Source organism: Monodelphis domestica, chromosome X, assembly GCF_027887165.1.
Source record: "Monodelphis domestica isolate mMonDom1 chromosome X, mMonDom1.pri, whole genome shotgun sequence".
Classification (NCBI taxonomy): domain Eukaryota; kingdom Metazoa; phylum Chordata; class Mammalia; order Didelphimorphia; family Didelphidae; genus Monodelphis; species Monodelphis domestica.
In genome coordinates this window covers 82,403,968-82,416,241 of record NC_077235.1, presented here as the reverse complement: position 1 = coordinate 82,416,241, position 12,274 = coordinate 82,403,968, and the positions used below count along the sequence as shown (strand labels likewise).

General features: G+C 46.1%; 1 long non-coding RNA gene across 1 annotated transcript in view; it reads right to left on the bottom strand.

The window, feature by feature from the left end:
• Positions 1-12,274, bottom strand: part of LOC130456154 (uncharacterized) — a 95,880-nt gene extending 83,606 nt beyond the window's left edge. Inside the window, exons 1-2 of the long non-coding RNA XR_008914683.1 lie at positions 12,069-12,274; positions 3,290-7,180 (exon numbers count right to left, since the gene is read on the bottom strand). This is a non-coding gene — a long non-coding RNA (uncharacterized LOC130456154). The remainder of the gene's footprint in view (positions 1-3,289; positions 7,181-12,068) is intronic.

Below are 12,274 nucleotides of genomic sequence, written 5' to 3'. Positions count from 1 at the left end.
TCTCTCAGCCAGACACCTGCTAGGTGTAGGACTCTGAACAAGTCACCTCCCTTCCCTGGACCTCAGTTTCCTCCTCTGAAAAATAGAAAGGGGGAGATGATGGGAAGATCCCACAAAAGATAAAAATTGAAAGAGAGGGAGGTCCTAGGTTCAAATCTGGCCTCAGCCACTTCCTAGCTGTGTGACCCTGGGCAAGTCACTTGTTTCCCATTGCCTATCCCTTACCACTCTTCTGCCTTGGAGCCAATACACAGTATTGATTCCAAGACAGAAGGTAAGGGTTTAAAAAAAATTGAAAGAGAACATAAAGTTGGAAGGAATTCCAGACAAGTAGGACAGCTTTGGAAGCTACACACTGAATTCATTACATGCACAACATGAAAAGCAAGCTCCACGTAACCGAGATTCCCAGTTTCACGTCAGATCCTCTCCTGTTCCACAAACATGTATGTGGAGATGCTCATTTGATTTGGCATGGATTAAATCAGAAGAAAACGAGATGGAAAAAATGGGAGGAAGAGGCTTTAAACTCGAGGGTCTCTAAGATCCCTTCCACATCGAAATCTCGAGTCCTCTGATCAATGCCGTGCTCAGTCTTGTTTTTGAAACTCTTACCTTCCATCTTAGAATCAATTGGTTCCAAAATAGAAGAATGGTAAGGGCTAGGCAGTTGGGGTTAAGTGACTTGCCCAGGGTCCCACAGCTAGGAAGTGTCTGAGGCAAAATTTGAACCCAGTACCTATGGGTCTCTAGGCCTGGCTCTCAATCTACTGAGCCACCCAGCTGTTCCCCCACTCGGTCTGGATAAGGAAATCCCAAGCACAGATTTAGGGACGCCATGGTCACAGTCAATGTGCTGGTTGGGTTTGCTTAACTATGCTTTGGGGCATAGTTCTGTTGGATGGTCCATATTATTGAGGAGTGATAGCAATGTAAACTGAGATATTTTTTAAAGAGACAGAGACAGAGAAAGAGCGAGAGACAGCATGGCTGTGGGTAGGTACTGAACCTTTCCGCCATTGACCTTTCCCAAGCCTTTCAAGGCCAGGAGTTCGATTAGGTATAAATGCCATTCAAATGACGAACTCCTTTTAAGAAACGGTGGAAGCAGCAAGGATTCAGGCGAAGTTGCCTCCCTGCTTGCATTTGCTGATAAAAAACAATGTTGAAGACTGAGTCCTTCTTTCTGTGTTCATCAGGGAAACCGAGGGATGACCCCATCTTCTCCCCAGAGATTGGCTCTTTTGTTCAGTTCCTAGTCAGGAGCATTTGAGAACGAAATTTCTGGTTCTCGTCTTCCCTGCTGGTTGGGGATTTAGAATAGGAATGAAAGTTATCTTTATTAATCTTCGATGGCTCCCTATTACCCCCGAGATCCTCTATTTGCGGAGAGAAAATCCTTATAGAAATCCTCTCCAGAAAATCCGCAAAGCCCTTCCCAACTTTCCAGTCTTCGTAGACCCGATTGCTCTCTAAGGATTCTAAGACCCAGTGCACTGCATTGGCCTTCTTATTGTTTCTTCGATGTGCCTTCTTTTGCCCTGACTGTTGCCCATGCCTGGAACGCCCTTTCTCCTCATCTCTGACTCCTTCCTAGCTTCTCTGGCTTCCTTAAGGACTTGTCACAAACCCGACCTTCTGCAAGAAGCCCCTTCCCAATTCCCCTTTACGCTGACGCTGGCAGTTAAGTGACTCGTGGATGGAGGGCCAGGAAGACTCATCTTCCTCGGGTCAAATCCAGCTTCAGACTCTCCCCAACTATGTGACCCTGGGGAAGTAATTTCATCCTGTTTGTCTCACTTTTGCATGGGGAGAAGGAAATGGCCAAACATTTGCATAGCTGTGTGCTTATTAGAATGTAAGCCCTTTGAGGGCAGGGATAGCATTGTGACCCAGAGATCAGTCCTCATCACAGTGCCTGGCACATAGGAAGCTCATTAATAAATGTTTGTTGATTGGCTGCATGTGGAACACAGTTAATGATCTGATATTAATGTGCTCATACGAGAAGTAGCATGGCTTACAGCAATGATGGGGAACCTTTTAGAGATAGAGTGCCAGGCCCCACCCCCACCTCACCCCCAGACCAAGTGCTGTGCCCATGCCCCCCAAGAGACCACATTCTGTGCCCCTCCCCCCACTGAGTGCCAGGTGAACTGCTTCCCCCCTTACTCCACCCAGGAGAGGTAGGAAGCACTCCCATTGGACTGCTGGGCAGGGGGGCAGGTAATGTAGTCAGGCTTGGGGAGAGGGAAAGGCCAGGGGTGCAAGTACTCTGCTCCCCTCTAGATATGTGAGCTAGGGGGAAACACAAAAAAGCCCAAGGAAAACCCCTTATCTAGAGGAAAATAGAACCGGCAGGTAAATGACATCATTCTGACACTTTCACCCCATCACCTTCCAGCCTTCCTGAAGCAGGCATCCTCCAAATTAACCTGTTTAGCAAATGGTCAAGGCTTGAGGTCAGGTTTTAATCTGCATGCAGGGCTGACTGGGAAAGGGACTAGCCACTCTTGTGTTTTCCAGAGCTTCTAGCCCACCTGTTTTCCCTCACAGGCACCCCTTTGAAGGCAAACTGAACAGGCTAGTAAGAAGTGCGGGGACTAAGAATGCAAATTAAGCCCAAGTTTGCTTGTGAAAGAAACTGGGGAAGGGAGCTGTAGGACAGCTAAGAGGCTCTGGGTCATAAAACTTCTTCCTAAATCATTGGACTACAGTTTTGAGCATTTTTTAAAGTTTAAACTCAAAAGACACATCCCCCAATCCCCAAAATACTTTGTATAGTAAAGGCACTGGCTGCTTCCTGTAGTAAAGACATAAGTTGTGTCTGTCTCACTCAGGACAAAGGTAATGAAGAGGCCAGTGTATTCTGAATGGGGTGGGGCAATCTTATCCTGCAAGGGATGCTGTCTTGAAGAAACCTGTTTACTAACTCCTACTGGGGAGAAAGAGAGGTGAGCAGCCCAGCTGTGCCTTCCTCTGGCTATCTAGTTAGGAACTCTGGTGACCTCTGTGCTGCAGGGATGAGTGCACTGGTCCTGGGAGCACTGGGTCCTTGGCATGGGTGTCCACAGAGAGGTCTATGTGTGTTATCTCTGGCATGTGTGCCATAGGTTCACCATCACAGGCTAGGAGCTTAGAGAGTTAACTTCAGAGTCCACAAGGCCTGCCTGACTATATGACCTTGTGTAAGTCACTTAATCTTTTTACAACTCTAATCTCTAAGGCCATAAAAATACTGTGATTGATATATCTAAATGTAAAGAGAGGAAGCAGAGAAAGTGCAAACCTGCTTTGGTAGAAGGAATTTCCTTCCCAGGTGCTCCACACAGAAAGCAACTCGACATACATGTATGTTTTTGGAACGCTGCATATTTGTAAGGAAGGTTCTTCTTTTAGTTCGACAGTTGAGAGAGAGAGAAATAAATGCTTGTTAAGTTGGAAAAATAAACTTACATTTTAAAATGCTTGAAATATGTGCTAGTTCAATGGCATCCCAGTGTCTAGTATTAGTGTGCCAGTTCAACAGTACCCCCGCATCCAGTAATGGTGTGCCAGTTCAACGGTACCCCAGGGTGTGATAATGGTGTGCCAGTTCAACAGTATGCCAGCATCTGGTCTTAAATCCATTGTCCCCTTGTTCTATTTCACTGCTCGTGCCATCCTAGCTCTCACCCCTGTTCATCCACCATCTGCCTTCTCCACTCCTATTTCCAAGTTGCTAGAAAGACACTGCTGGGGTCGCAACGATTTCTTTCTATTTTCCACACTACAAGGGCAATTCTGTGCATCTTTAACTGCCCGACTCTAGCGCATTCTTTATTGTGGCTGGCTCAGACTTTCTCCTTTCTCCTCCTGCTCCCAGTGGCGCCCCAATGGCTCTTTCATAGCAAGTGGCCCCACCTCCCATGGCTATCCTGTCAGCAGAGCAGCTGTGAAGTGTTCCAGAAACCAATCTGAAATTACGTGAAGACAGTGACAAAAACGTCCATCCCTTTTGACCCCGAGATCTTTGTGCCAGACTGAAATGCCAAGGAAGGCAAAGACAAAAGTCAGCCCCAAATATTCAGAGCAGCACTTCTAGGGATGCAAAAAAGTGGAAGCAGAATCAATGCCCCTCATTTGGGGGGGGGGGTGTGGCTAAACCAACTTTGACACATGACTGCTCCGGAATATAACTGTGTCACAAGAAATTGTGGATATGAAGAATACAGAGAAGCTGGTGGAAATGTACGTGAACCGTAGCCTGAAGGATGCAGCAATGAGAACATTTTGCACATTTACATATATATGATATACCCACCTATACACATTGTTAGCATAGTGGATCAGGCATAGGACTTAGAGTTCAAATGTCACCTTGGATGTTACTAGGTATATGACCTTAGATAAGTCACTTAACCTTGCTGAGCCTCAGTTTCTTCATCTGTAAAAGGAAGTGGTTAGACCAAATGGCTTCTAAGATCCAGATCTCTGAACATGACTGCGACGATGTCCATGCAATGAAGAAAAAGCAAATTAAATGTGGTATAACAATGTCAAGCCCTGATGTGTAGTCTGGAAAATTTCCAAGATGTGTATGCTCAGATGCTTGCAGTAAAAATTTAATAATCAGCTCTCAAGAGCTGGTTTGAGCTGGCTCTGTCACCCCCCTGCCTCTAGACCAGGGGTCCCGAAATATTTTACACAGGGGGCCAGTTCACTGTCCTTCAGACCATTGGAGGGCCGGACTATGAAAAAGACTATGAACAAATCTGCATAGCGCTGTCTGGGATAGCGGAGGCTGCAGTGCTGGCTGGGATGGGCCTGTCACACCTTGCACAGGCCCATCCCCGCCACCACTATACCGGGCAGCAGTATACACGTGTAGAATCCCTTCCCCCAGATTGCTGCTCATCATGCTGACATCTTTCATTGTGCAGCCACATAATCCTTTGCACGGCGCCTCGTTCTCCTTCAGTTACTCTCAGAACAAGGCCCCACACAAAGGGTTATGTCACCAGAAGTAGTACTGTATTCAAATCTGGCCTCAGCCACTTCCTAGCTGTGTGACCCTGGGCAAGTCACTTGACCCCCATGGCCTAGCCCTTACCACTCTTCTGCCTTGGAGCCAACACAGTATTGACTCCAAGACGGAAGGTGAGGGCTTAAAAAAAAGAAGTACTGTAAGTGAGCGATGCCACGCTTTGCAGCACTGCCACATATAGGGCTCCTCTCACCACCCATGAAAGAGGTGCCCCTTCCAGAAGTGCGGTGGGGGCCAGATCCATGGCCTCAAGGGGCTGCATGTGGCCTGTGGGCCGTAGTTTGGGGACCCCCGCTCTGGGGTCTCATCATCATTAGGAACCTGTGCCTTCACCCTGCCATCTCCTCGGCCCTTGGTCCTATGGCTCTCCTCCCTTCTGCTCCTCGAAAAGCTCACATCCCAAAACAGTTCATTCACTGTCGGGACTTCCTCCACAGCCCTTCACTTGGCAGGCCATGGACACTGTGCTCAAACTATCAGCTCACACGGTTTCTTTCTGACTAATCTGATTTCTTTTCATCCTCTTTGAATTCTGCTGAGTGTCCACCTCTCCTCCCTCAACTTCCCCAACTGCTGTCCTCTCCCCATCTCCTCTTGGTCGCCCAATCAGTCTCCTCTGCTGAGTCATCATGGTCCATCTCCGACTCACTAAAAATATCCCCGTAGGCTCTGTGTCGGGCCCCATTCTCTTCTCTCTCCAAACAGTCTCCCTCGGTGAGCTCTCTCCTTCCTCCGTCCCCTGGGTTCAATTATTTATACAGAGGTGACTCCTGCAACTGATAGCTCTCCCTTGAATAATAGTCTGCCATCCCTAGTTGCCTACTGGAGAGCTTTCCCTCGATATTATGTTAGCATCCCCGACTCAGTGTGTCTAAAATGGAATCCACTGACTTCCTCCTGGAAAACCTCCGCTTCTTTCAGGCTTCCTCATTTTTGGAGAGCTTCGTCATCCTTCCAGGCACCCAGGTTTGTGGCCTTAGTGAGAGGCAGCTGTTAAAACAATCTTCAAAGGGCCCGACTGGATTATGCCACTCCTCTGCTCAGGATTCTTTCTCACTGCCCCCAGAATCCACAATCCTTAGCCCAGCAACAAGGCCCTCCATGAGCAGCTTGTTCTGACCTTCCTTCCCAACTTTATCACACTCTGTTCTAGCCAAACTATTCTGCTGGCTGTTCTCCAAACTCATTCCGCTCCGTGTTTTTAGAAAAGCTATGGCGGGGCTGCGCTCCATTTTCATTGGACCCTATACGTAGAGCTGGTTAGCACCTTAGACACCATCTAGTTTTCTTTTACAGAGGAGGAAACTGATGCCCAGGGAGGGGAAGGGGCTTCCTCAAGGTCACAGGTGGACCTAGCTCTAGAGCTAAAAGGGACTTGGGAAGCCATTGTGTCTAGGGCCTCCATTTTATAGGAAAAGAGCTACTACACAGCAAGGAAGTGACTGGCTGAATTTGCACCCAGGTCCTCCTGACTCCAAGTCCAGCTCTCTATCCACCACATGGGATGAGCACTTCACCTATACATCTCAGAATTTCTCTCTTACTTCAAGGTGCTACCTCCTCAGCCTTTGATTTCTTTTAATCCTTAACTGCCTTCTTGGAATCATGCATTGACACCAAGACAGAAGAGCTAGGCAAAGAGGGTTAAATGACTTGCCCAAGGTTACACGATTGGGAAGCATCTGAGGCCCGATTTCTGGCTCTCAATCCATGGAGCCACCCAGCTGCCCCCATCCTAAGCCTTTCTTGACGTTCTCACTTCATCTAATTAGATTTCGCTATCTTCTCAAATTTGTGAATTCAACCTTTATAAGGGGCCTACTATGTGCCAGGCACTACCTTTGAGTGCTACAGATACAAAGAAGGGCAACAGAGAGTCCCTGCCCTCCAGGAGCTCCTGGTCAAATGTACATGCAAGCGACTATGTACCAGGTAGCTAGTTATACCCTGAATGAACTGAGATAACAAAGGGAAGCTTTAAGGGGAATTGAGAAGGGCTTCCTGTACGAGGTCAGATTTTAGTGGGGAACTTAAAGGAAGCCAGAGAAGCTAGTGGGCAGAGAGAAGGAGGAAGAGCATTGCAGCTATGGGGGGCCCGAAGGGAGAAATGCAGTCACTGGATCTCAGAGTACATCAGCGTTGGAGTCTGGAGCCCTGGAAAGGAAGGAAGAGGAGAAGGGTTAGGGGGGAGATACTGGAACTTACAGGATGTCTACTTGGGGTTGTCCAATGGGCAGTCGGAGTTGGGAGACTGGAGAGCAGAGAGCAGGGCTGAAGAGTGAGCCCAAGTGAGAAGTGAGCGGAAGTGAAAATTGCACATGAAGGATTTTGTTTTTAATTCATGGAAGCTGAGAGATCCCCAAGTGAAGCAGTAAAGAGGAAGAAGAGAAGAGCCCGCCTCCCTCCAGCAGCCCTAGAATAGAAGCTCATAGAGGGCAAGCATTTGTTTCTCTTTTTTTTCATGCTATCACCTAACACGGTGTTTAGCTCATGTCAATGTTTGTTTAACAAAGTTGGAGTGAGCCAGAGTCTACACCTGGGATCCCTGTTGGTTAGCCCCTTTGGCCTTTCCCACCCACTACTTCACCACCAGGGTACCTGGGATACTTGAGAATCCTAGACCATTAATGAAGGCATCTTCATCGGTTCATTGGAAAGACTACTGGATTTGGAGGCGGGGAACCTGGCTTTGAATCCTTGCTCTGCTGCTTATTACCTTGGACAAGTCCCTTCCTCTCCTTGGGCCTCAGTTTTCTACTCTAATAAAATGAATGGGTTTGACTGGGTACTTGGCCTCCGAGACTCCTTCCCCCTCTCAATCCAAGATCCTATGATTTCCTGTCATCATTACTCGTGCCCCATTAACAGAAGAACTTTTCTCATCTTGGGGGAGAAATAGTTTTTGCTGGGAAGTCCCAGAGAAGCTCTCTTGGCCGCGCCCCTGCCCAGAGATCTCGCTTCCTGTACCCTCTCTTCCACTTTGCTTTAGGTCTCTATTTTGAACATCATTATCTTTCAAATTCCACATTCTGGCCCTTCCCATTGAGAAGGCCAATACTACATCAATTACACGGTCCAAATCAGGCAAAACTGATTTCCAGATGAGCACCTTTCTTCCCATTTGTCTGATGAGAGCCATTCCCCCATCTTGTGACCAGAGAGCAGGGGCCTTGGCCAAATCAGCCATTTTCTCTGCCCTTCCAGCACACTGGGCAAGATGGCTTCCCCCTGAGGGGGACTCCCTGTCAGGAACCTGCCTAGCCTCCTCACTGCTCACTCTCTCATCCTGCCTCACATTGGACCCCTGGCCAAGACAATCATTTGCCTGAACTCATGTTCCTCCATGATTAGCATTCTCCCACTGTCTCTCCCAGAGATCTTGACCACACCCAGCCATCTGTACAGCTCTGTTTCCCACTGTTCTCTGACTCCCCATGACTATTTCTAGACTGTCCCTCTAGCACCATTACTCAGGACTTTTTTCTTCTTTGGGGTGTCTTCAACCTCTATTTACCATCCAATCAAAATTCTGGTAGTTGGGGGCAAGGCAAGGGATTAGGCATATACTAGGTACCTACTATGTGCCCAGCATTTTGCTAAGCACTTTTTGCAAATGGCATTTCATCTGATCCTCTCAACAACTCTGCAAGGTGGGTGCTCTTGTTATCCCCATTTTACAGTTGAAGAAACTGAGGTAGGAAGAGGTGAAATGACTTGCCCAGGGTCAAACAGCTAATAAGTATCTGAATCTCCATTTGAACCCAGATCTTCCTGATTCCAGAACCAATTCTCTACCCATGGTGCCACTTAGCTGCCTCTATTGACCCCTAACACTCTCCTTCCTTAGCCAGTTCCAGGCCTAATTCATGATATCTCTCTCTCTCTTCCCCAGTGGCCACCCTTATACTAGGATATCTCAATACGCATACTAGCATTCCTTCAAAGTCTCTTAACTTTCCAGTTCCTTAATTTCTCTCATTTCCCATGCATGACTTAGTCCTCCATTTTATACATATACAGATAGTCATACCCTGTCCCCTAGCCCCACATATGCCAGTTCCATGAGCATGACCTCTGCAATTCCTTCATGTGCTTGTAATCTTCTATCATTCCACTCACTCTGCTTTAGAGTCCCTAATTCCCTTCTTTGTCTTCACCGTGACCTCCAATTCCTCCACCATTCCGATCTTTCCCAAGCCATCTGCTTCTAAACATTCTCATCCTTTCCTGGATTTGATCTCTTGGTGAATCCATTCAGTACAAACTGACCCTGCCACAACCCAGCCATAGCTTACTCCCACCTTAGTTTCTAGTCACAATGTTACTAAACTAAGCCAGAGAAAATTCCGAATTCATATTTACTGGGGCTCCTACAAGTTTATGTTGCATAACCTTAACTGGGTCTTCACTGCAGCAAGGCAATCGTTTTATCCTAATAAATTCAACTCACTTGAGCAATCAGTTCTTTTAAACCATCTCATCCCTCCTCAAGCCTGCCACGGTTCCCTTTCCCCAGACCCTCTTAGCTGAGAACCTTGACTCCTATTTTACTGAAAAAACCGTTCCCTGTGGGCTCCCTCTTCTCCCTTCCTCTCATCTTAGGCCACTCAAATACTTTCCCCCCCATCCCCAGCAGTAGTGTGGCACGGCATAAGGGATCCTGGACTTTCCTCCTTCACCTCTCTCTCCCAAGAAAAGATGGCCTTTCTCCTTGCCAAAGCATACCCCTCAGTATACACAAAAACTTGGATCCCATCCCGTCCTCTCCAGCAGCCTGCCCCCTCTGTCAGCTCCATTTGCTTGCTGGCTACTGGCTGCATACAAATGCTCCCATGCCTCCCACATACTTAGAAAAACATCAGCCTCTAAACAATTGGAAAAAACATTGATTGCTCATGGGTGGGACGAGTTAACATAATAAAAATGACAATCCTACCCAAATTAATTTACTTATTTAGTGCCATACCCATTGGACTACCAAAAAACTTTTTTACTGAATTAGAAAAAACATAGCAAAGTTCATTTGGAAGAACAAAAGATCAAGGATATCCAGGGAAATCATGAAAAAAAAAATGCAAAGGAAGGAGGACTTGCAGTCCCAGATCTCAAACTATACTATAAAGCAGCGGTCATCAAAACAATTTAGTACTGGCTAAGAGACAGAAAGGAGGATCGGTGGAATAGACTTAGGGTAAGTGACCTCAGTCTATGATAAGCCCAAAGAGCCCAGTTTTGGGGACCAAAACCCACTTTTTGATAAAAACTGGTGGGAAAATTGGAAGACAGTATGGGAAAGATTAGGTTTGGATCAACATCTCACACCCTACACCAAGATAAACTCAGAATGGGTGAATGACCTGAATATAAAGAAGGAAACTATAAGCAAATTAGGTGAACACAGAATAGTATATTTGTCAGATCTTTGGGAAAGGAAAGACTTTAAAACCAAGCAAGAGCTAGAAAAAAACACAAAATGTAAAATCAATAATTTTGATTACATCAAATTAAACAGTTTTTGTACAAACAAAACTAATGCATCCAAAATTAGAAGGGAAGCAACAAATTGGGAAACAATTTTCATTATAAAAACATCTGACAAAGGTCTAATTACTCATATTTATAAAGAGCTAAACCAATTGTACAAAAAAATCAAGCCATTCTCCAACTGACAAATGGGCAAGGGACATGAATAGGCAATTTTCAGTTAAAGAAATCAAAACTATTAAAAAACACATGAAAAGGGGGCAGCTGGGTAGCTCAGTGGATTGAGAACCAGGCCTAAAGACAGGAGGTCCTAGGTTCAAATCTGGCCTCAGCCACTTCCTAGCTGTGTGACCCTGGGCAAGTCACTTGACCCCCATTGCCTAGCCCTTACCACTCTTCTGCCTTGAAGCTATTACACAGTATTGACTCCAAGACAGAAGGTAAGGGTTTAAAAAAAAGCACATGAAAAAGTGTTCTAAAGCTCTTATAATCAGAGAGATGCAAATCAAAACAACTAGCAGATTGGCTAACATGACAGCTATGCAAAGTAATGAATGCTGGAGGGGTTGTGGCAAAGTGGGGACATTAATTCATTGCTGGTGGAGTTGTGAACTGATCCAACCATTCTGGAGGGCAATTTGGAACTATGCCCAAAGGGCGATAAAAGACTGTCTGCCCTTTGATCCAGCCATAGCACTGCTGGGTCTGTACCCCAAAGAGATAACAAGGACAAAGACATGTACAAGAATATTCATAGCTGTGCTCTTTGTGGTGGCCAAAAATTGGAAAATGAGGGGATGCCCTTCAATTGGGGAATGGCTGAACACATTGTGGTATATGTTGGTGATGGAATACTATTGTGCTAAAAGGAATAATGAACTGGAGGGATTCCACGTAAACTGGAACAACCTCCAGGAAGTGATGCAGAGCGAAAGGAGCAGAACCAGGAAAACATTATACACAGAGACTGATACACTGTGGTATAATCGAATGTAATGGACTTCTCCATTACTGGCAGTGCAGTGATCAGAGGGATTTATGAGAAAAACCACTATGGACATTCAGAGGAAGAACTGTGGGAGTAGAAACACCAAAGAAAAACAACTGCATGATTACATGGGTCAAGGGGGATATGGCTGGGGATGGAGACTCTCAATGAACATCCCTGTGCAAACATCAACAACATGGAAATAGGTTCTGATCAAGGACACATTTAATACCCAATGAAATTGCGGGAAGGGTGGATGGAGGGGAGGGAGGGAAATAATGTGATTATTGTAACCAAGGAATAATGTTCTAAACTGACTAAATAAACTAATTCAAATGGGAAAAAAAGAAACTGATGGATACAAATTTGGACTGAAATTAAATAAATAATACAATAAAATAAATAAAAAATAATAAAGCCAGTGGAAACATGAAAAAAAAGAAAAGCATCATCCTGATAACTGGTCTCCTATAGCTTTCCTGCTGGTGAATAAACTCCTTTTTGTCAAAGGCCTTTCCCCCCACGTTCATCCTTCTTGCCCACTCTGGAGCCTTCGACAGCGTTCCATACCTGCTTCTCCTTGACACTGCCATCTCTCGCGGCTTTTGAGGTGCTGTCGCTCTCTCTAGACTCTCCTCTTCCTTGTCTGACCCATCCTTCTGTCTCCTTTGCTGGATCTTTGTAACTAGGTAGATGCCCCCTGAGGTTCTGTTCTAAGACCTCTTCTCCTGCCATTCTGTTTTGTTTGTCGATGGCAACAGTGTCCATGGATTCCA